We start from the raw sequence: 26,830 nt of genomic DNA, 5'->3' as shown, positions 1-26,830 counted from the left end.
AGAGAGAGAGAGAGAGAGAGAGAGAGAGAGAGAGAGAGAGAGAGAGAGAGCCGGGCCCCGTGACGTATTCGTCACGCGGTCCGCCGGCTCCGGTATGGGAGAACGCAGAGAAGGAATTTCGCTTCCGGAGGCTAGACGTGGCAAGTGGAGAGAGTGCAGTTCCATGTTGGCGGTGGCGCTCACCTCCTGAAATAATGGTTTCCCAGCACTTAAAATATTTCTCTGCTATTAAAAAACTAATTTGAAAAACATTCTTGCGGTAGAACACTCCCAGAGGGCACGTAACAAGTTCCAGCGTAGAAGCAAAATTTGCTACGTGGCGTGGTGAGGGACCCTTTAACGTAACCGTTTACTACGTGGAAGCAGGGAAACGCGAATGCTCAATATTGAATGTAAAGCTGCTTACCACACTTTGCGCCACCTGCAGCCATCGCTCGCGAATGAGCGCGACAGCGACTTTTGCCGTTTCACGAAAGCTGCACTTTGTCATACGACAAATAATACAGCGGGCTTCTCCTCCCACAGCCTCTTATAGCGGCAAAGCCAACTATAAATAACGTATTTTTCGGGGTAAGGGCGAAGAAATGATTCTAATGGCATATTCAGGTAGTCGCTTCAGGGAGCCCTGGCCGGTGCTACGAAGGTGGTGAAAAACTGATTCAAAGCTGTTTTTCAAGAATAACCCAATATGGAAGTGAAGATCATGCTTCCTTATTCTCAGTGGAGTCTGTTTATGCTAGCAGTGAAGCTTAGTTGCTCTTTCGCGTGACCTTTTTAACGATGCCAGAGCGCTTCGAAACGACCACCAGAATATGCCACAATAGCAGGTGGGAAAAGGGTGGAAGGTATCTGCCGCAGCCATTACAGTCATCTCAGTCAGCTCAAACATCCGAGATATTCCGAAGGAGAGGAAGCAATATCAGCAGTACGAGTTCGCGGGTGTTCTCAATGCCGACAAATTTCGTGGATCTTGCACTGCTCAGCATGACATTATTGTTCAACGTGGGAGAGGTCCGACGCAACCGCTATAGACTTTTGTAACACAACCGCGCGGAAACGTGACACGAAAGCAGGGTGCGAGCGCGCAACGTACGCGAACTTAAGAGCACGACAGTGCTGACGCGAAAGGGCGGCGGAACTCGCCCGCATGGCAACACGTAAAGTGAAATTTTGTACACATTCTACCGTCTCAATACGCCCCCTTCTATACGAAGCCTATGTCAGCGCAAATTTATGCAAGGGCTGTCAGTGTGAAACGCAGGCAGCGCGAAAATATGGGTAAACAGCACCTCGCGCGACGCGCGTATATGTGCCCCTTGCAGGAAAGCAAACGTGCAAGAAAACACACGGAGGAAAGATTCGAGACGACGTCAAGGAAAATTCTCAGCAAATCTTGCGCACTATCGAGGCGGCGGCAGCAGCAGAGTAGGCAGGTTTGCAAAGGGAAGAGAACGTGAAGCGTCGGCGCTTCGGGAAAACTCGGCTGCCGACGTCAACGGGTGTAAGGAGAGAAAGGGATAACACAGACCGGTGCGATGGGAAGGGCATCTCAGCGCGGGGGCAAGAAAGGAGAAAACGAGAGATAGAAGCGTTCAAACTCGGGGATGCAAATTGGGGCAAAATGCGCGGCTAGGGACGGAATCTCGGTGACGCGTATAAGGGGCGCAAAAGAGCAAGAAATTCGCTTGATAAGGCAAGTGGCAGAATAAGAAACGGGGGGGGAAAAGCGCCAGAAGCGTAGAGAGCGGCCGCCTCGAACATAGATATATGAAGGAAGAAGCTGAAACGAAAGCCAGGAACGCGATACAGCGCGCGAGGCAGCAACTTTGAATAAATCGGCCAAATTGGAAGTGACAAAAAGCTCTAAATGAGTAAGAAATAACCCGAGAGAGCAAAGAAAATGTGGCTGCAGAACCGATAAGCAAACACCGGAGCGTCGTATATGCAGAGGAGCGCACGCACGCCCGCGCGCTCGCGCGCACGAGAGCGAGCGAGAACTCGTCGATGTAGAAAACGCGATCCCACACAGCAGCCCAGGGATAGTGGCGGAGCGCTACTTCCAGAGAGAAACGCGAGAGCCGCAAAGCAAAGCGCGGAAGATGAAGCGAAAACGGTGAGTGAGCGAGAGGAGACTGGGAGCACTTGCTGGAGAAAAAAAAAGCGAAAGAAGGAGCGTTTGAGGGAAAGGGGAGGGGGGATTGCAGCCAGGCGCCTGCGAGACGCGGGCTCCCACTGTGGGATCGATGCCGGCGCCAAGAGTCCCGGCTGGAGCTGGAGGGGTGGGAATGCGTGTGGGGAGGGGGGGGGGGGGGGGGAGGTCTGCGTGCGTAGCGAGGCGAGCCGGCAACTGCAAGGAGGCGCCCACCACTGCCCATTTAGCATGGACAAGCAGCTGTAGAACGTGACGTCACGAAGATGCGGCGGCGCTAGCGGCCGTGTTGGTGTATGCTGGCGTGTAGGCAAAAGGGATGGCCATTTCCAGTGCCCGATGCGCGCGCCAATGGGCCTGCGTGCGTACGCAACGAAATTACGCCAAAATCATACCCGTAGGGGTGCGGGCTGAGGCTTCCCCCGTTGTGCCCACTGTCGATCGTTTCAAGTTTGTATGTTCCCGTGACTCCCCCCTGTCCCACTGGCATCACGTTTTTTTTTTTTTTTTTTTACTTTTGCCGAATTCATCTCGTCGAAGGATAATAGTTGCTGGCAATTTTTACAAGGTTTCCTGCTGATGAATACGATTTAAAGCTATAGATAGCGAAGAAGCGCATTGTCAGAGTACTTCTTTTGTGAAAAGCCTTGCCACACTTTATACACCACGCCTTCGCTGTTCGCACTCCGTTTCTTTCGTTTCTTTTTTTTTTCCTTTTTTACACACTGGCAATTAGTCAGTAAAGGCCCGTGCACGTGCACTGTGTGCGAAGTGGAGCGCTGGTGCGCGCGCCAACCACACGCCCGCAATCACTGCCGCAAAGAATTCGCTCGGAGGAAGGAACGAAGGTCGCAGCTGCGCGGCCTCCGCGGTTGCAGGACTAAGTTAACGCCAATTATTGCGTGCAGTCTATAGAAGCCGGGACAAGGGTTAAAAATGCAGAGTGCGCAACTACATGCCGTACGAGTGCACTTACAGGACTCGGGAGGTGGAGTACACGTACTAAAATTAGTTTTGCCGGAGCAATTCACTACCACGTACGACAGGTGACTGCGCACCAGAACAAAACTGAACGAGGCTCTAACGGGCTGGCACAGTGACAAAGTATAATTGGGAATATATGCGTGCTGTGCTGATGTTCGATATCACGTGTAAGACCGTATCATGTCTCAACAAAACAAATGCACGTGATATCAACGATATGCCAGCGCATATAAGTGTAAGTAAAACTAGTTCTGGACACGTCGCACACTATTGCTGTTAGATCTGAGAGATATGTGCTCATCTAATTTTCAGTCAACGCCTATACTCGTATACGCTTGAATTCACCGCAACCACGCTGACCTGGGGACGTATTCTGTAAGAGTCCACCTAGTGGACAAATCCATTTCGTCCACTGTTTATGTTCTGATTGGTTGGGCTGGGCTGCGCATCCGCGGCAGCGAGGCGCCACAGCCAATCAGCATTTCAGCAGCAGACAAAATTGACTTGTCCGCCAGATGAACTCTTACAGAATACCTCCCCTGTGTTCTGCACCATAGCCGGAATAAGAAGCTACAGAAATTATAAATAAAATAAAAAGCTACACTACTATAACGATTAAACGTCTTTTAAACTACGCATTTCTACACAGATACACGGCATTACACTTTTCGCGTGACAGGGCTGAGGGGACTCGCTAAAGAATGCTTACGCATAGAAAGACTGATTAAAAAACTGACATTAAAAGACTGAATCCGCGGCTTTACCCTATAAACGGGTAATTGATGCGCGGAGGCGAATCTACATTGATTTAGTCTTGTAAAAAGAAAGGCCGACAGCCAAGGATTGAGTTAAAACACTGCCGCTATAACAGCCTCCAGACTTCGAATCCACCTGGGGCACCCAGTAAGGACCTCCGGTTTATGCAACTCACCGCCGCATCACCGCTGAAGACGAAAGCATCGGAAGCACACCACGTTGCCACAAATGACCAAACCCCCGTCGGCGCGATTACTAACTTTCAGTGGGTGACGACAAATGCGTTCATACTCATGACAAATGCATTGCTCTCGGGGAGCGTGATTCATCGCGTCAATGAAAGTATAGTACCCCGGCTCATCAAGACAACAAGGGTAACCGGGCGAGCTGATTCATAAGTATTAGATGAAGCGAGTCTGCGGCGTGCTACACGCCATCATGAACGAGCACGTCGTCAACGTCGTTAGGAGCCGCAAACATTCAAACAGAGAAGGCGTGCGCGTCGGTGGCCCGTTGAAGCGCATTAACAAGCCAGTTGTCTGCCGACCCCGCGAAAGCATTTGCGGCGCGCAACGTGGACGCCTGCGTTCTCCAAAGTGGCCGAAAAAAGGGATGAAAAGAGAAGCTCCGGGAACGAGACGATCTCGGCGCTTTCCGGCGGGAAACACGAGAGAACGGAAGGGCGCGGCGAGGAAAAAGAAGAGAACTCCGTTGTGCGAGACATCGCCCGGAAGAAGGCAGCGACTCGAACGGAGCGCGTATCGCGGATGGGGGTGCAGTGAAGACTCAGGCTAGGAAAAAAAAGGGGTGGGGGCTCGTTCCCTGTGCGTGCGTTCGTGCGTGCGAGAGAAATAGAGAGAGAGTGAGAGAGAGAATGGAGTGAGCGCGAAAGAATGGGCTCTCGGATGGACCGGATGCTTATCGCGCGGCCGACGGCGTCCGGGCGCTGCTGGCGCTAACCGCCGCGCTGCGCCCGGTCTCCTCTCGCGCACCACCCACCACCACCCCTTCAGGGCCGGCAGCGTAGAGCGACGACGACGTCGCCGTTCCCATTGTGTGCTGCGCGTCGCCGCCATTGATAGACCGCGCTGCAGGAAGAGACTTACCGCCGTGCTTGCCGGCGGGCAGCGGACCGAAACATCCATCGCGATGAACGACGGTCGTCTAGAAGGAGCACGGGGAGGAGAGGGTCGCCGGGTCGCAACTGCAGATGATTTCGCTCGACCGACTCCAGGCCCTGTGCGGCGAAGATGTCATACGCGATTCACGAAACGAGCTGGCGCCGCGGTTGCGTAGCGGTCAGTCGCGAAGAATGTGAAAAAAAAAAGAAAGTAACAGATTTTAAGAAAAGATGGCCTATTTGGTGGCGCATGAGATAAACCAAATGGCATTCTATTCGAACTTGCGCACTGAACAATGAAAGAAAAAAATGAATCTGAAGCATGGAATGGCGCTCGGGACAAAGGCTTGAGGTCTCGAGGCTAAACAACGTGCAGCCAACCGGACATCACATTTCACCGATCGAAACAAACTAAATCAGGCTACACTTCCAATCATACGACCTCGAATAACATCGCTGACTGACGAATCGAATCGCTGCTTTCAATTACGAGGCCAATACTCCCAAAGTTTCCCAGGCACACGCCTGTAGGTATTGATGTTTTTACCGTTCAGCGAAAGAACAAAACACGCTTCGGTGAAACACTAGTTTTGTGTTAGGCATGCATAAACTTTCAATATACGTGTGCCGGCGAAACCAACTAAACAGACGAATTTCCCTCGCAGTCGCCTGTTTTGAATTGCACTGTGTACCTTGTTCGCAATAACTGCAGCGCGCCTCTCAACAACGAATTGCGACATGATGCAGTGATAAAGCACGACGTGAACTCTCTCAGGGTGCGTGGTACGCATGCAAACTTCGGTCATCGCGCAAACGAAGACTCCGGATTCATTCCACCCACCTATATTGTTGTTTAACGCTCACCTAAAACTCGGCAGACGCGCGTCTGTGATTTCCAATCCAGTATATATCTGAATGCGGCCACAACGCAGCAGAAAAGAAAAAGAACAAAGTCGGACAGATATCAAACGGCTCTTGGCGTGGCGTGAAATACCACTACTAACAAAATCTCTCTCTCTCTCTCTCTCTCTCTCTCTCTCTATATATATATATATATATATATATATATATATATATATCACTTGGTGACGATCCCATCGGGCAGACTTCGCCATCACTTCAATCGGGCACCCTTTATCATCGCCACCATAATCGTCGGCGTATCCCGTTTTCGTTTTTTAGTTCAGGGGTTCCAGCGAACAGAAGGCGGAAATGAAAAGAACAGCAAATAAAATACGACCGAGTCCAGCAAACGCAAGTGCCGCGGCCGCCGCACTTCGGTGGCCGTCACGGTTGCCCGGGGTCCATCACCACGATCAGAGGCGAAGTCATTCGGCAACCGAGAAAGAGCACTCGGCAAAGGCGTTGCCACGGCGACGACAGTTATATCGCGGAGCCCACGGACGTTATAGCGACACGAGAGAGAGAGAGAGAGAGAGGGGGGGGGGAGTGAGTGAGTGAGGGAGAAGTGCCACTCGAGCGCACGGCTCCTCCGTTACGCGTGCGTGTATGGGGTCGGCGCGCGAGCTGCCACCGCGGCTGTCATAGCCGCTCCGAGTAATGGGCAGCGCGGATAACACCCGCCCGGCGCGCTATACTGCAGCCTCGACGAGACACGCCGCTATAGAGCGCTGTCGTCCACCCTATCCTCCCTCCTCAACGTCCGCGTCTCGCGGAGAGGAGGGGAAAAAAATAGGGAGGAAACGGCACGAGGGAAACGAGCGGCAGACAAGAAAGAGGCATTAAAGTTGGCCACACGTCGTATATATATAACGGAAGTGGGTGGGGGAGGGAGTATAGCCAGCGCCGGCCACGGCAGTCTTCACTGTGGCTCGCACACAATAGCCACTTAAGGGCGAGCTCGTTACAACGCAGCGGGATCGGCCGCGCTACGGGACACCGGCTCGGCGTCAAGCGTTCCTCTACTTCCCTTTTTTTCTTCTGCAGGCATCCGCGAAGCGGTGGCGACGGCGGTCGCAAAATAGGCCCTCTCTCTCTCTCTTGCGTATAAACGGCGTGAAATAAAAGAACCCTTAGTCCCACGCATCCTGCTCGAAACACCCGAACGACCTGTTAGGATTCGTTTACGAGGATGTCACGCGATGCTTCAAGGGGCATTGTGCGTTCGCGGTCTGGGCGTTACAAACAGCGGCGAACAAAAGGCGAGTGTCTGCCTTGAGAGTCGACCGGACAGGCATTGAATCAGGGCTATGCAAATGACGAAGGTAGTCGGAGGAAGGTAGACAATTACTGAAAAGGGGGTGGCGGGGGGTCGTATGGTATTAAGGAACTATCAGGCGTACGATGAAGTCACTGGACCGGGATAGCAGGAAGTCGCTGAAAGCTGCCTTCGCATTGCAATGGACGTGGTGGTGACGTTGAGATGATAATGAAGCTGTCAGTGAAGATCATTGCTAAGCTTTTGCTCAATACGTACGTATACGACAATTTCTTTTCAAGCGCCAACCAACCAGTTTCTTTTGCCCTTCTTCAGCGGCCGCATACCAGATCTAGCTAATTGCGTTTCAGATTCCGTCACCCAGTGAAACAGCAGACATTTATTGGACCCCATAAGCATACTCCTAGCAACGGCTCTACTCTGACAAACATCCTAAAGGTGCAAACAAACAAAAAGTAAGAGACAACGATGAAGAGGTCAACGCGGACCGACTACTTGCTTGATAAATAACTATAGCAGGGACACGGACAGCGCGGTTAACAAAGTAAACCGACTTAGATATTAAAATAAACGGGTATACTTAAACGAGACTGAGACTCCATAAGCCACTCCTGCGACACGCAGCCGCGGATTTAGCGTATAGGAAAACGCCGCGTCCCACTTTAAGAAATGCAGTCTTTCAAGTAAATCACTAGCCTACGCATCGGTATGCGCGCTCAGGAGGGCATTGCTATGCATTAGCGCAGCCGCATTTTTGTGTCGTTGCATGCAGGGCGAAGAAAATGTATAAGATCACCAGCTAAAAAAAAAAAACCGATTCCTACGTTGGCTGCAGTTGCCTTCCGGACGATTATTATATTATAAACGGCAAATAAGGCGACACCATTTCCCGCTTATGCAGACATTAAATATTCACGTCGACTCTACCGTGCACATGGGCGCTCGAGGTCAAGGCGGCAGCGATGCGATGGCAGGATTCATCAACCCGAGTCGATAAACGTTAAATATAGATCGCCCCGATGGCTTCAAATATATATAACGAGCGCCTAGCCCGTGTGTCATGCATCATTTGTAAGCACGTTTAACTCAGAATGAAAAGAAAAAAAAGTTTAAAGAAGCACGAGAAGACGTGAAGCGCAACCATTAGTCATCCCCGGAGCATGCAGCAGCAGCAACGGCGCGGCTACTATAAAAGAACAGCGACGACGAAACGGTGTCATACGCGCAAGCAAGAAAAGCCGCGAAAACAGCTATGTGCAGAGAGAGAGCGGGAAGGAGAGAAAGAGAAAGAGAGAGTCAATGCACATAATGAAGTATACTTATACAGCGAGCTAGCGCCGCCACGAAGAACGCTGTGTAGCTTCCGCCGCCGCCACCCGCGAGTTCGTTTCCTCTCCCAAGGGAATTCAAGCGCTTTCCTCGCATGCATCCCATTCGTTTTCCTTTCCGGTAATCTATTTTTCTGCCGTGCAGCAGCTATATAAGCTCGCCGCGTGCGGCGAAGTCACTTATATATCGACCTAGCCTCCCGTATACTCGGAACTTTACCCCTTCCTCTCTCGCCTCCAAAGTAACGGCTGAAGATTTCCCAGGCGAATGAAATCTCCCGAGAGGGAGAAAAAAAAATCAGGACGGTACCAAAGGGTTTTCAACAGCGGAATACGCCAATGAAGGGCGAAAGGAGCGACAGAAGAAGAAGAAGAGAGAGAAGAGGAACAGGTGGGAAAGACGGCAGCGACGAAGTCCCATGTACTGAGCCCAGAGCGAGGGTCTAGTACGCCCTGCTGTGTGCACGGAATGCTATGCGGCTCTGCCACTGCCGCTGTCGGCACTGCCTTGCGAGAACGGCGCCGCGCCGAATGAATATGCGAGCTACGTGCATAAGATATGTGGTCGCAGTTGCACAGGCAGAGGCGAGAGAAAGATGAATCTCGTGAAGTGGATGTACAGCAGGGCGGAAAGAAAAAAAATTTAGGGGGGGGGGGGGGGGCGGGTGCCCGTATACATAGAGAATATCGCTACACCAGCTCGGTGTATAGGAACTCGATTTCAGTCCGCGCCTTGCGCGGCGCCCCATATGGCATTTTCGCCTGTTGGCGGTATATACCAGTCGTCGATGCGCAAGTGACAAAAATCCCTTGTGGAGAAAGAAAGAGCACGAAAAAGCAACAAAGACGGGAAAGAAATAAAAAAAAACAGAAAATATTTCGGCTAGCAAAATGCGATCAGTTTCTAGAAGCGCGGCCGCGAGTTGGGAGTCGAATACTTAAAACGAGGCGACAAGATGGCGCGCGTAATCAAGTAACTGAAATTTCGTCCTCGAAGAAGCGTGCCAACTCGCCGGAGACGTTTTCTGCGTATGTGGAAGGACGCGGGAGGGGGGGGAGGTCTATGCAGTCACGGATGCGTGAAGCCCTAGAAGTTTTCTCGAGCGCGCATCACTGTGTTGTGAGTTGTGAATATAGTAACACCTTAAGGATCGGAAGAAGGCGCGAACTGCAGGCAGCTTCGGGAAGGGACGGCCGGTTGCGATGAATCCTTAAGTCACGCCTCGGAAAATCCACGAGTTGCTAAATGCGCTTGTCTAGGCCACAGATCCTCTTTCGCTACTGATCGCGTGTAATCTTCACACGTCGCGCTACCAGTCTCCGCGAGATAGAATAAAAAGAGAACAGCGCTGATTCAAATGACGTGGCCTTCCCGCTCCCAATTCTGTATACAGTGGGCTATGAGGAACGTATGACTCCGGAATAATTCTGACCGTCCAGTCTCCCAGAACCTTAATTAATCAAAGTACACGACCATTCTTTTTTTTTTTTTTTCATCGCAATCCCACCAAAACGCGGCCGCCGGCCGTAGCTGAGAATCACACCTGCGACCTTTTGGTCGGCAGCAGAATGCAACTGATCTCGCAGCGCCAATGAGGGAACGTTTGCTTCCCGTCCGCTACCGGCGGACGTTGTATCGCGTCTCGCGCGCTTTAGATCATAGCTTCCGGTAATGAATTCTTAACGGCAAATATTTGACTGTCTCCCTTTCCGAGAGCGTCGCTCAACCGGACTATAGTCGTTCCCAGCGTTCTTGCACAACGAGCCACATCCATGTTGATGGTATACCAGATTGCATACGTTAAGTGCGACAAACACAGCTCCATATAGACGTATGCGTACACACGCTTTCGCTCAGATCATTTTACTTGAGATACGTCTATTAGCTTCGATCCCGATGCGGTTGCAACAAAAAGCTTCACTGCGGCCTTACGTGCGCAAAGGGGCGGCCGTTCGATGGATCGAAACGGACGGCGGAGATTGGCGATAGATAGGTGCGTAGCATGGTAGTACAAAATCTCCACGTGCAAATAACACAGTTTTATCTCGTAGATTTGCCAAGTGCTTGCAACAGACGACCGAGCAAATGGAAGCACACGGGCTGATACTTTAAAAAAAAAAAGAAAAGAATGAACGGCCACGTGATATAGCTTTTAACGCATGCTGATCCCTTCCTTTCAGTTTACAAGCGGCAAGAATTTAGGTGAAAATGGAAAACGATGTACGTTGCAATGGTGAGACGCGAACTGTTTCTAACCAAATTTCCGCGATGCGAGCAGTAGAGAACCGCGGCGGAGCGCCATTAGCGCTTAGGCACGCGATTTCCTACCGCAATGCTATGCGGCACGCGCTACCTGTTGCATATATTAGGCAGGTCTATATCACTAAACGAATATGTGTGATTGTTTCTACTGTGCTCGCCTTCTCTTGGCATATATAATGGTACGTCGTGTAGTTCTTTCTTGACATTTTTTACCGTACTAGAAATTAACAAGTTATCAATGCGTAACGGTGCGCAATGTTCGTTGTTCTGTGCATATAACATGCTTCCGCCCACCTCGCCACTAGCCGCCTGAGAGCTGCACATGCATATTGTAAACAGGTATGAGAGAAAATTGTAGACGAAGCCGGCGTTATACAGTCAACAAAATTATCCAGCTGCAATCGGCAAGAGATTAATAATAATATTTGGGGTTTTACGTGCCAAAACCACTTTCTGATTATGAGACACGCCGTAGTGGAGGACTCCGGAAATTTTGACCACCTGGGGCTCTTTAACGTGCACCTAAATCTAAGCACACGGGTGTTTTCGCATTTCGCCCCCATCGAAATGCGGCCGCCGTGGCCGGGATTCGATCCCGCGACCTCGTGCTCAGCAGCCCAACACCATAGCCACTGAGCAACCACGGCGGGTCGGCAAGAGATTTGCTAGGACCTTTAGCAATGATGTACCGATGCGCCGCTTAATAGCAGACGCCCCGAGCACCCGGTAACGTTCCTTTCTTCCGTTTCCTCTTATTGTGGCACCCTTTCGTAGTTCTCGTATCTCTACTAACCCACTCCGAGCCTCTGTTTTGCGAAGTATCGGCCGTGGTAACGTAACGCTTGTCTACCGGTTATATTCCATCTCGTACTTCACAGACACGCGGGCAGCACCCCGCATAAGTTATCAGATTTATCTCGCCCTGAGGAGGCGGACGATAATAAGGCAACATAAATCGTTACATCATACCACCTTCCAAAATGTGAAAGCAATTATCCGGCGCTGCATAAATGCATGTACGCGTCAAAGCGTTCGCATTCGTCAACCTATGTGTAGGGTGCATTGAGACGCGCGCTCTGTTCGTCGCGATGGTACAAGGCCAGGACACGTCGCATCAGTCGAACGCCGCACAGGGTTTCCCCGGACGCATCGATTTCTATACCCGAGTCACATCCGTGCTTCGTCACGGTAGGGGGCGTACACAAGCCGCTGGCTGAAGCGAAGCCACACAGCGAGCCAGTCAACAAAAACGGCGCAAGGCTTCCACGCCTTCTGCACGACTGCAAGGACACCGCATCGCGTGCTCTTTGACCTTTCAAAGCCCGCGTGCGGTTAACGGGCCTTCTTGTACTGTGACCAATGCGTAACGTCTAAAACGATAACGCTGCCGCAAAGGTAGTTCTAAAACCAGCGACAAGCCGCAGACATTGGTCTTGAGCCCGCTATGCGGTCGCTTCGCAAATTCTGCTCCACTGGGCCGGTAGAGCAGCTAAGGCGGGCGTTACGCGATGACGATCTTCAGTATTAACCTACACACTTGGGCGCTTGCACAAGAAGCAACAAGCACCGAACAGAGCGCGAGCCTCACAGTATTTTGTATCTAAGTAGGGCGTGCAGGCACATACCCAGAACTTTGGACATTTCCCCTTTACAAATCTGTTAAACTTCGCCGCAACACAGTAACGTAACAATGAGCAGCACTTCCAAAAATATATCAAATAATCGAGCTAGTTTCAACAAGTTTTTGTTACCGACGTCGAAGTTACTTCTAATCACCTACGCATTTACGACACTTGGAACTCAATGCTGCGTTATAGCAGTGATTTGGTCCTGAACAAAACACTGTTATAAAGCAAAAGTGAAGTGAGGACAAGTGCCGTAAATTCCTATGTTATTAGAAAGGAATACCCTCCCGACGTTGTTAAATGGAACTTGTTGAAACGGCCAATCTTTTGAAATGTATTTTTTTTTTAATTTGCCCATTGAGTTCTGTAGATGTATTGCGGTGAAGTTCAACTGAATTTCGAAGTGGCCATGTCCAAAATTCCTGGACATGGTCACATATAGCTTGCCTGTCCCGTTGATACGATATGAATAAGCAAGCACTTCTAGTGGAATGCCGAGTGACCGCAAGGTGCCGTGACATGGGCATCTCAAGCGTTCTTGATTTAAACCGTGTCCACTACTTTCACCAAATCGTGGCGTACGTTTCCGAACTCTGTGCGATTGCCGCCAATTTCTCGCGCGTCACACACATTCAGCAGCTCCAGCAAAGGGACAGTTATTCTAACCATTAGTCCCTTTCGTATAATGCGTGATTCACACACGACACGCAGCTCATTTCAGTGAAGTTTCTTGGTAGACTAAATATTTATCTAAAGGACCAATCGCTGCAATTACTCCAATTGTCCCCGCTTCAGGCTCAAAGCGTGCGTTGTATATCAGACGGTCCAGACACGGTCAGAAACAGCATACTTCGCCAGATAGTCTACACATGAACGCCTGACGCATGCTTGCGACGAACTGCCGCATGTCCTAACGACAAGACAGCCCGAGTAAAGACGACAAACGGGAGGGCAGGACGGAAGATCGTTTTGTTCTCTGCTCTCGCTCTAGCCGTCTATCGCACCTCAGCCCAACCGGACGCCGCGCGGGACCTGTCGGAGCCGCTGTCCACCCGACCGTGACCTTGAAACCAGGACGACGAGGTACATGCATACCGTGGGACCACGACCTACAGTGCGGCGCATTCGACCAGGCCGCCTCGCTGTCGTACGCTTCACTCCCGTTTCCGCCCCATCTCGGTGTATTTCGATCGCCGCTTCATCGGCTGCTGCAGTGGACCCGACAACGAAAAGGCGTGGAACAAGGATCGCGCGGCAATAGCGTGTGGAGCTGCTCATTAACACCAGACACGCACGTTTCAACAAAGATACAGCCGCAACCATTTTATTCCACCTTTCTTCTCTATCGGGAGAAAGGGAGCAGGTCAAGCATATAATACGGAACTGAGTACTACAAACCTATAAAGGTTACGCAGCGCGTCACGGAAAAGAACAGAAAGAAACAAAGAATGCACACGCGCTAAGTGACAAGAAATCGGGTTTTATTGTGAGCACCATGAGTGTACCACTTGATTCTTGCTGTTGTTCTTGTCCTTAACGCGCAGAGTAATCTGTACTGGCTACCTCTTGCAGCGTGAACAAGTTATGAAAAGGGACTTCAAGAGCCTTATCTCTTGAGTCTCTTATATGATGAAACCCGTGTCTTCCCAGTATAAATATTGCACACACTACAGCTCACTACAAGCAGACTTTTTAAAACAACAATTCCCGCTGCTTGAAGCACCTCTTACGTACACTCTATAAGTGCACAAAAGGCGCTTACCGTCCTTGCTCGTTCAGCGTCATAAGGATTTCGTGTATCAGGCACAAAAAGACAAACGACCATCTTTCGCGCAGGTAAAAAAAAAACTATGGTCACGAGCGTCGAGAAACGTACGCGTTTGCTATAGGCGGAACGGTAGCTTTCGAACGATGCACCAGTTAACGTATGCGCATCTATTCACGCCTTACACCTGCAGCAATACGATATAAAAATAAGTGGAAAGAGGGAGAGGAAAGCACGATTGTGTAGCCCTCTTCACTTGGAAGACAAAACACAAAGCCCTGAGGCACCCTATCTGATTAGCAACTGTGCAAAGAACTAGCATATTTTTTCCGCTTTTTCGCAGTCGGATCGATGTTGAACACGCATAAGGAAAAGGAGGTTGGGACGAGAGGACAGGTTTCGCCTTTACGATGTGTACTTTCCACGTTCTTTACTAACCTCTGCTGCAACACCTGCTTTGCAGGCTCGTATAACAATGTAAACAAAAAGTATGAAGTTCCGCGTCTTGCGCGGCACATTTTCTATTCTCCAAGACGACCAAGGCATGACTCCAGAACCGAGTTCGCCTATACCACGCCGTACACGGTGGAGACGTTCGTGAACGGATCACTTCCGAGGGTCCTATTACACTGACAACGGCTCTATGGCGCTGTGCTGCCCTCTTCTACAAATATGGGAATTTCCGGTAGCGGGCACTCACACTGCATACACAATATTTCACAAAATGCAGGCGTTATAAACGATAAAAAGCTCGATATTGCTTTATAGAAGTTTCGCATATGTTTATGTATTGCTAAGGATATTTTGGTTCGCTGTTCTTGCCATCATTTTTGTCGCACGTGAAAAAAGAAGGGGAAACAAACAAAGAAAAAGAAAGTATACGCTGATCGAAACTCGCTAATGAAGCAAGAGACCTCCCGGCTCGATCCCTTCCTCTTAGCTCGCCCCCTGGCTGCCCCCCCCCCCCCCCCCCATATTGGAGCGATAAACGGAGCCAGCCTGATTAGCGAGGCGACTACACACGCCGGAGGAAGAGGCTGATGAGTCCGCCGGCTGCTTGGCCCCGCAGTCGGGAACACCGCGGCACAGTCCACGGCATAGGCGCATCGCCGGCGTCCTTTGCTCGACGCGTGCGCTCCAAGAATTCAGCCGAGGGGTCTCCTGGCCGGTTGCCAATCAATAAATCAATGGCCTGCACCGCTGCGCGCCGCGGGGCCTTAATTAAACACGCAGGGCGCGCAAGACCGTAAGCTGCGACGCGCACGTCGGGGCTACAAGGTGGGGCGGGGAGAGGGGGGCAGCGATGATGCACTCGGTAACGGCGCAGCAAGCTCTCTCTATATACAGCGCCATCGCAGCCGGCTCAGGGCATGCGCCACAGAACCTTATCAACGCAAGAGCGCACGCAACAGCGCGCACGCGCGTTAAAAGCTCTTATAGCAAGCAGGCTGGTTAGAAAGCGATGCGCCAGTTCCGCCTTTCTTCAGGTGTCCACGTATGCTGCGCTTCTATACAGCTGCGACGCGGCGGCTACCGCTGCTCAAATTCACTTTATTCACCGAAAATTGCGTGGATGCTGTTATAGGCCAAACATTGGAACGCAAAAGCGGCTGCACGAAGACCCGGGTAGCCGTTATAAACAACATGTTTTTCTCATGCAAGAGAATGGCGGCAGTTAGACGGGGGTGGTTCATCACGCAAGGTTGCAGCAAGCGTGCCCTCATTATCTCTATCTTTAACACACACGCAACACATAACACTCTCCCTCTCTCTTGCTTGAGCACCACTACGTCGCAAAACTTTACCATAGCGCGCAAGTGCCTTCGGCGACAATCACATTTATGGCTGCACGCATTACTCCGTACGCTAGCGCGCCAGGGCGAGACGGTATTACGAGTTCGGGACACGCTATACATGCACCGAGGTGCTTTGTAAAGCGGAACGGAACGACGAAGCAGGGCTCCAAGACATTCCGCAGGCAATTGCCTTGTCGCTCTATGTGCCGGCGGGCGGCACGCTATAAAGAGAGACTGGCAAATCATGACGCTGGTGCCAAGCAAAAGAAGAAAAAAGAAACTAAAAGCCCGCAGTCCAGCCAAGCGGTCTGTATGTCTGTGCATGTCTGTACCAGCTCGCATTTCCCACGGGCTGCGTTGCGCAGTTCCTGCATGCTTTATAAGCCGTCTCGCGCCCTGCGACCCCCCCTGGTGCTTGATCCCGTGTCGCCCTGATGGTAGAGTTCATTATCCCGGAAAGAGGAGTAACTTCCTCGCGAAACTATTCGCGCGCCTCGTAGAGAAACTGCAAGAGAATGAAGAGAGAGGGGGGGGGAGGAAATCCCTGCATTTTGTTCTTCCTTGTTGAAAGTCGAGGACAAAATAACGAAAGCTGCGAAAGACCACGTCCGATATCCACATTGAGAGACAAATAAGAAAAAAACAAACAAACGTCATTGCGGAGCCTATGACCTTAATTGCATCGCAGTGTCTTACGCAGTTGGCTACAGAAACACCCGCGGTAACAGCCGTAACAGAAGACGGCACATAAAATTTGCCATTAGAATAGACACATCGTTAAAACATTCTTGAAAAGGTCCTTTACGAAAAACTTCTACTACTATACAGATTTAAAAACGGCAAAAATTGAACAATGTTCCTGGCGCAAACTGCTCCTAACAGTTTGGCACGCCACTTTGATACGCTTCTATAATGAGAGCATTCCTGCTGATAACAAAAACGACTCCACAGACCCGTTTTACTGCAGTAAAGATAATAAAAAAGCAAGAACAAGCAAAAGAAAGTAAGAAAGAAACCTCAGCCTCCCTGTGTCGATCGGCGCCAGAAAAGCGGTTCCAATCAGCCGGGGAAGATTTTCACACGGTACTAATTAATGATTCGGATCCCTAAACAGGCTATATAAAACTGCAAGCAAGTCGCTGGATTCAGACCGCCACGGTATTTTACACATATATTTTTATTCTTCAAACGGTTCTCCTTCGTCCAAACAGCAGAGCGTTTGAAATCCAAGCGGATCGGGCGCAGTGTCGACGATCAGCAGAAGGCGATCATCAAAGGCGGCGCTGTAATTTTGCGAATCGCAGAGGGAAAAAATTAATTTCGATTTCGCTAAGCTAAATATGAACCGCTCATTCTGGAAATGAGAAGAAAGGAATCCAGCTTTTTTTTTTCTTTAGATTTATACCCGTCTGAAATTAGACTGACGGTCGGGCTAAGGAACTAAAGCCGGAATAAATTCTTTGAGACGGCTACGCGGATCAAGGTTGTCCGCTCCCCACTCGCATAACTTCGAGCGCTTCTCCGCAAGCACGCAGTACACTAGGGAAAGTCACACTTCAAGGAGGCTTAGATCAACGGTGCGGTGTAGAGGAAGATTAATTGCATGCCAATGCGTTACAGCAACAACGCGCCACTTTTTTCATCTTCTATGATCCTTTCTTAACACTAAATCCCAACAAAACCAATGGAAGATCGCGACTGCAACGTCTGCGCCTGTGAGAAACCACTGAACGGAGCATACGTGCCTCGCGCGCCAGCATCGTCAATTCTACAAGCGCGCGAACACAACGACTATCGAACCATTCGTGCATTCCTAGCTGTCCGTAATGACGTTATCATGTTTGTTTGTTTTTAATTCTTCAGTTTCTTTCGTTTGTTTGTTTTCTTGCACTGTGTGCCTCCACCTCCGTCGCAAAGCCAATGACAATGGTAGCCACGAACAAAAGCATATCTCGCGCGCACGCTCTGCCATTCCCAGAGGGCGCCCGCAGCCACGTCGACAGAAAGAGTGAGGGGGAGGGGTGGGGGGGGGGGGCACGTTCCGGCTGCCGACTTGAAATAACAAACGAGACCCGGACGCGACAGGCCCAGCGGCGTGCCAACGGTGGTCTCCGTGACCTGGCGCTCGAAGAGAAACCGAGGGGCGTGACGCGCCCGAACAGCAGACGCTGCAGCGGCGGCATCAGCAACGCAAAGGAGGCGCGTGAGCACGCAAAAATACACACACAAGGAAGCAACCATCGCGCGAGCACGCAAAGACAAACCGAGGGAAGCGCGCGCGTCATCGAGCCAGCCATGCACTCCGCGCCCCACAGCCGCAACCGAACATACAAACATGAGAACAACCGCACAGACACAACTACACACCCACAAGAAATGACGCGTATGTACAAACACGCAAGCAAACAAACAAACAAAAAAGACGCACGGTCGAATACGAAACAAAAGCGGAAGGAGCGACAGCGAGTAATAGCCATAGCCGCACTGAGGTCACAACGTCGGCGTCCGACGCAGCGCGCGTCCAAACACGCCGCTATCGGTCAGCGCGGCCGGCGACGAAAGCGCAGCAGCAGCACAAGCAGCGGCAGTTAGCAGCGGCGACGGCGGCAAAGAGGGGGGAGGCGCGGCCGCCGCAATCACGCGCTGCCGTGACGAATGGCGAGCGCCGGGGGGTCGCGAAAGACCGCACGCGCCAGCACCAGAAACCGAGAGGGTCCAGAAGAAACAGACGCGGGAAAGAAAAAAGAAGGAAAACGGAGACACGGCAATTTACACGACGCACGCTGGGACTAGCTGTGCGTGTGAAGCGCGAGAGGTGCGCGCTCGAGCCTCCGCCCCATCCATCAGGGTGATTAGTCACAGCGGCCGAAGGGGCAACGAGCCGCGGCGTCGCTCCCGCGCATTCGAACAGTGCGCAGTGCACTGCTGTCACAAACAGCAGTGCACGTGCACTGCTGTCACAAACAGCGGGAAGACAACAACAACAACAAAAAAAGTCACGCCAGAAACAACACATCGCTGCGCGTAGCGTTTCTCAGCGTCGCGAGGATTATAGCGCCCTTTGTCAAAGAGTTTACGAGTAGCCCGTCAGGTTTTACTGGATGCGTCTCGCCGGGACAGGAAGAAAACGAAAAAAAAAAAAAGGAAATTCACGTATACACGCAGGGGGAGATAAGCTTTATTGACGGAAAAGCCTACAAGGGCTGGCTGGCTGGCTTGTCGCCGGAGCATACCACTGCGAGATAAGCAGTGCCAACTAGGCAAGCGCAACAAGAATGTGCGCTCGCTTGTAGAGAGCGCGCAAGTGCTTTTTCTCGCAGCCGCCCGTGTACGCTTTCTCGTGCACGCACGTCTGCCTCCGCTCGGTAAAGCTGTTTTATGGACTGGTCGCACACACACGATGCTGCTGCAGTAGGTGCTGGCAGGCATATAGTTAAGAAGCTGAAGAGCACAGCGGAGGCACTTGACGCGGCTTCGCAGAGGGACAGTAGTAAACGTCTACGATCACTGCGGGCTTAAGGCTTTTCCCCAGCTTCTCAAGTTATGAGGACATAGTAAAATAAAAGAGCTGTAACCGTCTTGTTAACAGGGCAACGGCTCTGTTAAATAAGCAGAGCGCCGTTTTGTCCCAAGTGAAATTCTGCGGACCCAACGGAGCCGCACAAGGTACCGCTCGGAGAAGGATGTATATACTGGAGTATAGGCACCTGGTGTGGACCCCGTACTATTCCAACAGCGGCTAGCTAGGTACGTGGCAGAAGGCTGCGACGTTAGAGTGCGACGACCGAGTGCGGACGGCCGGCTTTACTTTTGAATATGCTCGTTTTGAACGAAAGATGACCGCTGTAGGCATCGCGCATTCACTTCCGCGAAATGCGCGGGCTGTCGCCACTTCCCGAGTGAAGTCACAGCCAAACGCGCGCGCAGCTCTCGATGTCACTACAGGAAGCATTTAAATGTCCCGCTAACAGTGAATGCCTCACCAACTCCGCGGCGGCAGCGCGGATTCGTCCTACCACGGCCGCTGGGTGGAAAAAAGTGGGCTATGCGTCGAACGGGTCGCTAGCGCGAGGGAGGGCAAGCTCACGTCGCGGACGACTGCAGCGCCGCCGCACGGGAATAGGATCGCTGGCATTAACGACATTAATAAAGCCCTAATCTCACCCGTATGACACGAGCCTAAGACGTTCTCAGGTACCGATCAAACGCTTTCCGGAAAAGCACATAAGTTCCCCTTCTTCGGCCCACCGTCTCGTCCCGCCTCCCACCTCAAAGTGAAAACAGCAAAATGGGGGGGAGGGGGATCGAGAGGGAAAGAAGAAAAGGAAACTTGGGCGTCCCGCAGAGCCGTAAGGACAATCGATCGGTGAGAAGGAGAGGGTAGATATCGTACAGCAGGCGCAGCGGCAAGGGCGGAACGTTGAAAGGAAAGGCCGCCACGTTATCTCTCCGAAACGGAGCCCTCGCGTAAGCGTTTTTCAATTCCCTTGAAATTGCCTCTCGCGACAAGCGCGGGCACACCTGCCCCGAGAGGAAAGACGAGGGAAAAAAGAGGGGACATCTACGAGCTCACCCCGACCGTGCCGCTGCACTGCGCCCCTGGCGGCGTGACAGCAATATACGAATGAAGGAATGGCGCTTCCCGAACAGAGGATTGCTCTACCTCAGTAAAGACCAAGGGCCTGCCTGCAGCTGGGATGAGGTCAGGCTATATAGCCTTCCCTGGACACATAAAAGCACACCGGCGGCCGCGGTGGAGACAGTTGCTACTAGATAACAGCACAAATTGGCTTTGGCCATCTGGTAAATGCCGAGACTGGTGCAATTTAGCGCGAAAATGACGAAATAACGCAGGCGCGTGAATAACACGGACCCACATGAAGCGATGCTTCCAACTGTGGTTTTATTGAAAAAATGCCTGTGTCTTCATAAGTGCATTGCAGGACCCTCATGTCCCCGTATATATATATATATATATATATATATATATATATATATATATATATATATATATATATATATATATATCCTGGAAAGCGACGTACGGAATTAGGCTACGCTTACGCGCGTGTCCACTGCCTGATTGACAAGCTTAGCTTACTTGTACGCCCGAGTTTGCTTTGGGCACGCAACTTACAAACAAGCAAAGCAAGCTTCTAGTATTTCCCACTCCAGTTTATCGTGGGATTTTCTCAAGAAATTTCTGTTTGCTTCAAAAGCGGCATGCACTGTCGATGGTCTTACAATGGTCGGCCAGATGCCCACCGGAGCAATTTTTGACATTCAAGTTGTGTTCAGGAGCACTTTCATTCTAACACCTGCCCGTTCGCTCTACGTGGCGTCCTCTACGCTAAGCACGGAGCCGCGAGCTCGATTCTTAACCACAGTGGCCACATTCCGATGGGACCGCGCGATGCTACAAACGCTCGTGTAGTCGAGTTTCAAGCGCACGTCAGACAACCGCGTACAGGTGGTCAAAAAATGAACCCGGAGCTTTTCCCCCTACGGTGTGTCTCTTGGCTCTAACGGCGGCAGCCGTCCGCTGCTGAGACTGCGTTTACATGAACCTCGGGGCTCATTCGTGATATTTTGGCCCTCGCGAAAGCTCTCCTATTATTACTAATCCTGATGTTATCCTCCCAGTTTAATACGGTCACGTGACCAATACGGGTTGGTCATGCAACCTCGCGTCCATCGCTTTTTAGATAGGCTCTGCACGGCATACACTAAAAGCCCCTAGCTCCTGCGTTCACATTTCAATCGGTGATGTAATTGTGTACATCAGGGTTCGAATTCCCAAAGCTTTTCATTCGTAAGTGATGTTCGCCATTAGCCAGCCACCTTATATGTCCAACATCACGATTGGCTCACACCTGCGCTTACGAACCACTCTAGCATAAGAACGTTTTCGCAAATACGGGCCCAGAATATGAAATTCAAACTGCAGGAAAACTAAACGGAACGAATTTCAACCTACTAAAGTCCGCAACAAAAAATAAATATCGTATGCGATCTATTCGCAGCGGCAGCCTACAAAAGCCAGCGTCCGGCTTCCGCACGTCCTGCCAACATGTAACCGAAACAGGTTTTGACTGAGTGACTTTACCATCCAAAAACTAGGCCTCGGCTTAGAGAGAGAGAGATATGTCATTTGAGTGCTGCGGAATAGTCTTAGATTTAGGTGCACGTTAATAAGCCCGGGCGTCTAAGCACAGGAGCGGTTTTTTTTTTTTTTTTTTTTTTTTTTTTTACATTCCGCCCCTAAGTACGGCTTCCGCGTTCGTAAATCGAAGCGGCGGCCACGTGTTCCAGAAACACATTCACAGCTCGCGGCTTACTTATTCTCACCGACAAACGCGCACAACACGCACGTCGCTCTATACCGGTAACCCGTGGAAAGACGCGCAATATACGAAGACGACCAGGGACCATGTGCCTTCGGCGCAAAGGGGCCAGAATCAAGCGGCATGGAGACATCGGAGGCGACAAAAGCAACGACGAGACACGCGGGGAGACCAAAGCCGAGCGAGCCGCAACCCGGTCGGCTCCATAAAAGCCCCACCACGAGCAAACGAAAGACGTCATTACGTTAGCAGAACCCAAGGACGCGCGAGGAAACGACGCACGACGAACAGCGGGACCGCGCACTGCAGCATGTGTAGACACACACGCCCAGCTTCGTCGTAAACGGGGAGACGAGTCGTCTTTACGACCCGGATGGGGAGAAACGGTATTCCACTGCACGCTGACATTTGTACGGGGCACCGTTACCAGAGTCTTCTGACCTTGAACCCTACTTACCAGCACTATAGCAACGACATGGCTCGGGTTACGGTCTGATCAACCAACCAAGATTTCGACATTTCTACACACAACACAGGAATGACTGAAGGAAAAGTTCCGATTAAAAAAAAAATCTTTTTTTTAAACGAAGATTTCATTTATATCTGAAAGCGCCCTTAAGGACGAAGTTAGCAACTACGATCGCGTTAGGCAAGAAACAAACGACCGGACGCTTTGCAGCACACCTTGTACTACATTCAAAAAGTGAAACAGAATGTCAAACAAAGTATACAGGGTGTCTCAGCTAAATTCAGCCAGAGTTTAAAGATATGTGAATGCCACGTAGCTAAACAGCACAAAGGCAATGTTGTTCGCCGTCCCTCGGAGATACTCAAACTATTTTTTAATCCCACGTAATTAGATAATTGGTCTTAATTATTCAACTTCTCAATTATTATGATTAGATGAAAAGTGTCAATGAGAAAATTGTGCGACATAAAAGCGTTTTTCCGAGCGCGACTGGCCGCTAGCGGCACTTTGCGTGTATTCGCGGGCTTCTTTAACGTTTGGAAAAACGCTTTTATGTAGCACGTATTGAGCAACAGAAAGCTGTATCGGGAGCTTTTCATGTTGCTCTACAATTTTCTCATTGACACTCTTAATCTAATTATAATATTAGAGAATTGATTAATTGATTTAGACTAATTATCTCATTAGACAGAACGAAAAAATAGCTCCAAGCGACGGAAAACAACATTACCTTTGTTCTGTCCAGCTACGTGGCATTCGCATACCTTTAAACTCTGGCTAGAGTAAACTGGGGCACCCTGCATACAACCACTGCACTTACCGTAGCTACTGGGAGGCCACGGTAACGTTAGAATAGCAAGTACGTCAATTCGAATGGCTTTTACGGCACAAACTTGAACAGTGGACGGAAATGCCGAACTACAGATGGCTCCAGATTGATATAAAAAAGTAATCTCCGCAGCGAAGCAGCGCAGAAATGTAACCTCCGCAGTAATCCATTTGAAACGCTGACCACAGCATCAAATGCGCCCGATTTCACAAAAAAAGTTTCGCTATAAGAAAGAAAGAAAGACGCCTTATTCGTTCTATGAATTTCATAACATGCATTATATGCTCAAAGCTATACACGGCATGTTTGACAATCGGTACAGAAAACAATGGCGTCCGCAGAAACGCAAGTTTGGACAGCACCGTTTGCGCCAGAGCTAACCACGGGGCACAACTCTCTCTCTCTCTCTCTCCGCCTTCCATTTATTCAGCGCTCCCGCCGGCGGGGAAAAGAAAGTAACCAACCGGTTAAACCGTTCCAGCGCTCGGATAAACTGTGTCCACGCCCGCGCGGCACGGCGTACAAGCGAGTCGTCGCCGTCGAGCGCCCATGTACAGAGAAAGGGACGCGCAAGATCAAACAGCTGCGGGGGCAAACACATCTCCTCGCCCTCCACGTCGTCAAACAAAGCGGGCCGCTGGTGTGTACGGGCTCGTTTAACTTTATGTTAACGAGAGAGCAGCGCTACACCCTGCAGGCCACGCTTGTGGCAACAAAGAGCCCGGGAACGAGCCGTTCGAGTTAAGTGCGTCTGTCCCAAGATTCTGCAGGACAGTCTAATTAATTATACGAGCGACAAAAGGCGCCGCGGGTCGACAGCAATTACACAGATTTAAAGGTTAATTAAGTACAGTTGCGTACATTCGCGATGCTTCTAATTAAGAACGATAAATGCACGGTTTCAGCAGCTGAAGATATTTTAGCACTTGACGTTTCTTTTTTTCCTGACTTGTTTCGTTTCTTGAGTACAAACACCCTCGAAGGTGCATCATCAATTACCCCAGAGTATATGTACAACCCGTACCACTGCGCTGCTTCAGCACAGCGTCGTTCTCGATCTAAGAAAATGTTTACAGTGTTAGGCTTCAACACATTTCACGTGGATTAGCGTGGAACTGGTGACATTGCCCTCAGTATTTTGGCGGCGAACGGGACTATGTTAGAGCAGGCGGGAAAGAAGATGGCGCGCCTCGGTGCGGGGTGGGAATCGTTTATTTAGTGCGACACGTGAGTGATTGGGCGCGCTGAACTCGCGTGTCTGTGTATAGAACGCTGTTACATTGCTTGACTGTAAAATATAGTAATGAGCAAACGACACACACAAAAAAAAATGAAAATAAAAAATAAAAAAATAAATGAAAAGGAATACGAAGCGAATATGCTGCATACGGCCTAGAGCAGACGAGACCGAACTCGTGTCCAAACGACTGGCCACACCTGACCCTGCTGCGTCAGTCGCCGTTTCCTGTTAGCGCCAGGTTTCAAATCACTGGCCATTGGCGTTGCAAGTACGTCATCGCTACAATTTCGAACGGTAAAAACACGTCCAGTCCGCAAACAGGCAATGCAAATTTTCCAAAGTAAGCAATTTCTTAAAACGTGCGCTTGAAATTGTGCGGGTTTTTTTTTATATATTTATAGAGTCGCCTCGCGAGATAGAGATTTACGGTAAGATGGAGTAAGCAGTCAAGTCCCCTTGTCTGAACGTTGACTTCAGCGACATTTCATTTGTTCGATCACTGTTTATCAAAATGCACACCTTGTTCTCGAAGTCAGTCTCTGAAGAACTCGGGAAAGTTTCAGCACACCTTCATAAACAATTAAAAAGAAGGAGGCTACCTCAGTCAGCAATAATTTTTGCATTACCTAAATACTATATAGGGATGAAGCTTAAAGCAGCAGCGGATGCATACCATTCGACCGGCGTCGAAGCAGGGCGCACATTTCCGAGAGCCACCGACTCGGCAATCGTATCTTGTCCGTATCAAATTCAAGACAGCAGGCTCTACTATCACAAAGGAACGACACCAGTAGCTGCATGTCTATACAGTGATTACATTGTGTCTAACGTTAACAAACTCAGCGCACGTCTTTCGCAGTTAGCACTTAACGAAACTGTTACTGGGGGTCAAAGACCGTCTGTCTCATGTAATTCACGTCCATAGCCGGGTGTTATAGGTCACTCCGAATGATTTGGTTAATCTTAGCAAAATTATCCGAACAACGTTGAGACAACGTCACTGCCAACGATACAACATGAGATGGCTCATTCTTCTATACATGACGGAACAACGCAGAGTGATATAATCACTGTTGTAAGCAGTAAGGACGCGAAAATAAAAAGGAATGTCACAGAACGCATCAGTCTCAGCAGATGAGGTTTCTGCGCTGACCCATAATAGTTGACCAGAAAGAGAAGGTACTACTCAAAAAGAGAGCGAGAACAAGAAAGGAGGTGGCGCTGCATTCCCTGGCTCCGTGGGTGTACACAAGCGCCTCGTCACCAAATTTTAACGGTCGAAAACTTACACTTCTCCGATTTATTTGGCCAACCGCACATTCTTTAAACATGCGCAATATATGTTCCACGCACACCACGTAAAACAAGGCAGTATAGCTACTGGGTATCGAGACCCCGCCAGGTCGCAATCAGAGAAGAACTCATCAACCGCTAACCCACAACGGCAGCGCGCCCAGTTGCAGCAGCAACCGCGAACGCGCTCGTCATGCACCCTTGCGAAGGTCAACGCCGAGCGTAGCACATATCAGACCGAAATTCTCGCGCGTGCAGTACAATGTACGCAGCGCTTGCGTTTCAGGAACAACCGGCCACCTGTGCTGGGAGACGAGAATGTGTGCGAACAGCGCGTTCACCCTGGCTGGTCATGCTTTCTTACCTGGTTTCCCTCGTTAGCTTTCTCGATGCAAATTCAACGCTGACGTAATCCTTTGTCTCAAAGAACATTTGTAGCGTATACAGTACGGCCTGCAGACGGAGGCATTTGTCAGCGAAAAAAAGAACGGAAACGGGAAAGTACTACATGAGACAAACACCGCCCGCTTTAAAGAAAGAGCAAGGACTGATGCCGTGGTTTATTATGGATGCGTAGTACTTCGCGCACAATACAGTTTTAGCCACGCCGTATCATCGTATACACATAGCCAGTGCGGTAAAATTTACTGTCCGCCAAAATGCAGCAGATCAGAGCCCGCGGATTATAGC

General features: G+C 50.4%; 1 protein-coding gene across 4 annotated transcripts in view; it reads right to left on the bottom strand.

Moving 5' to 3' along the window:
- The window catches only part of rg (A kinase anchor protein rugose), a 336,839-nt gene that overhangs the window by 270,583 nt on the left and 39,426 nt on the right, over positions 1 to 26,830 (bottom strand). Inside the window, exon 1 of one of the 4 annotated variants that reach the window (XM_075689212.1) lies at positions 26,505 to 26,671. The exons of 2 other annotated variants lie outside the window; for them this stretch is intronic. The gene's annotated coding sequence lies outside the window, so the exon portion shown is untranslated. Of the gene's footprint in view, positions 1 to 23,671; positions 23,719 to 26,504; positions 26,672 to 26,830 lie in introns of those variants that run through there. One more of the 4 variants, XM_075689213.1, reaches the window with a different exon arrangement.

This window comes from Dermacentor variabilis, chromosome 4 (genome assembly GCF_050947875.1).
Source record: "Dermacentor variabilis isolate Ectoservices chromosome 4, ASM5094787v1, whole genome shotgun sequence".
NCBI classification, from domain to species: Eukaryota; Metazoa; Arthropoda; class Arachnida; order Ixodida; family Ixodidae; genus Dermacentor; species Dermacentor variabilis.
Note: the sequence above shows the minus strand (reverse complement) of the source record. Positions and strands in the feature narration are given on the sequence as shown.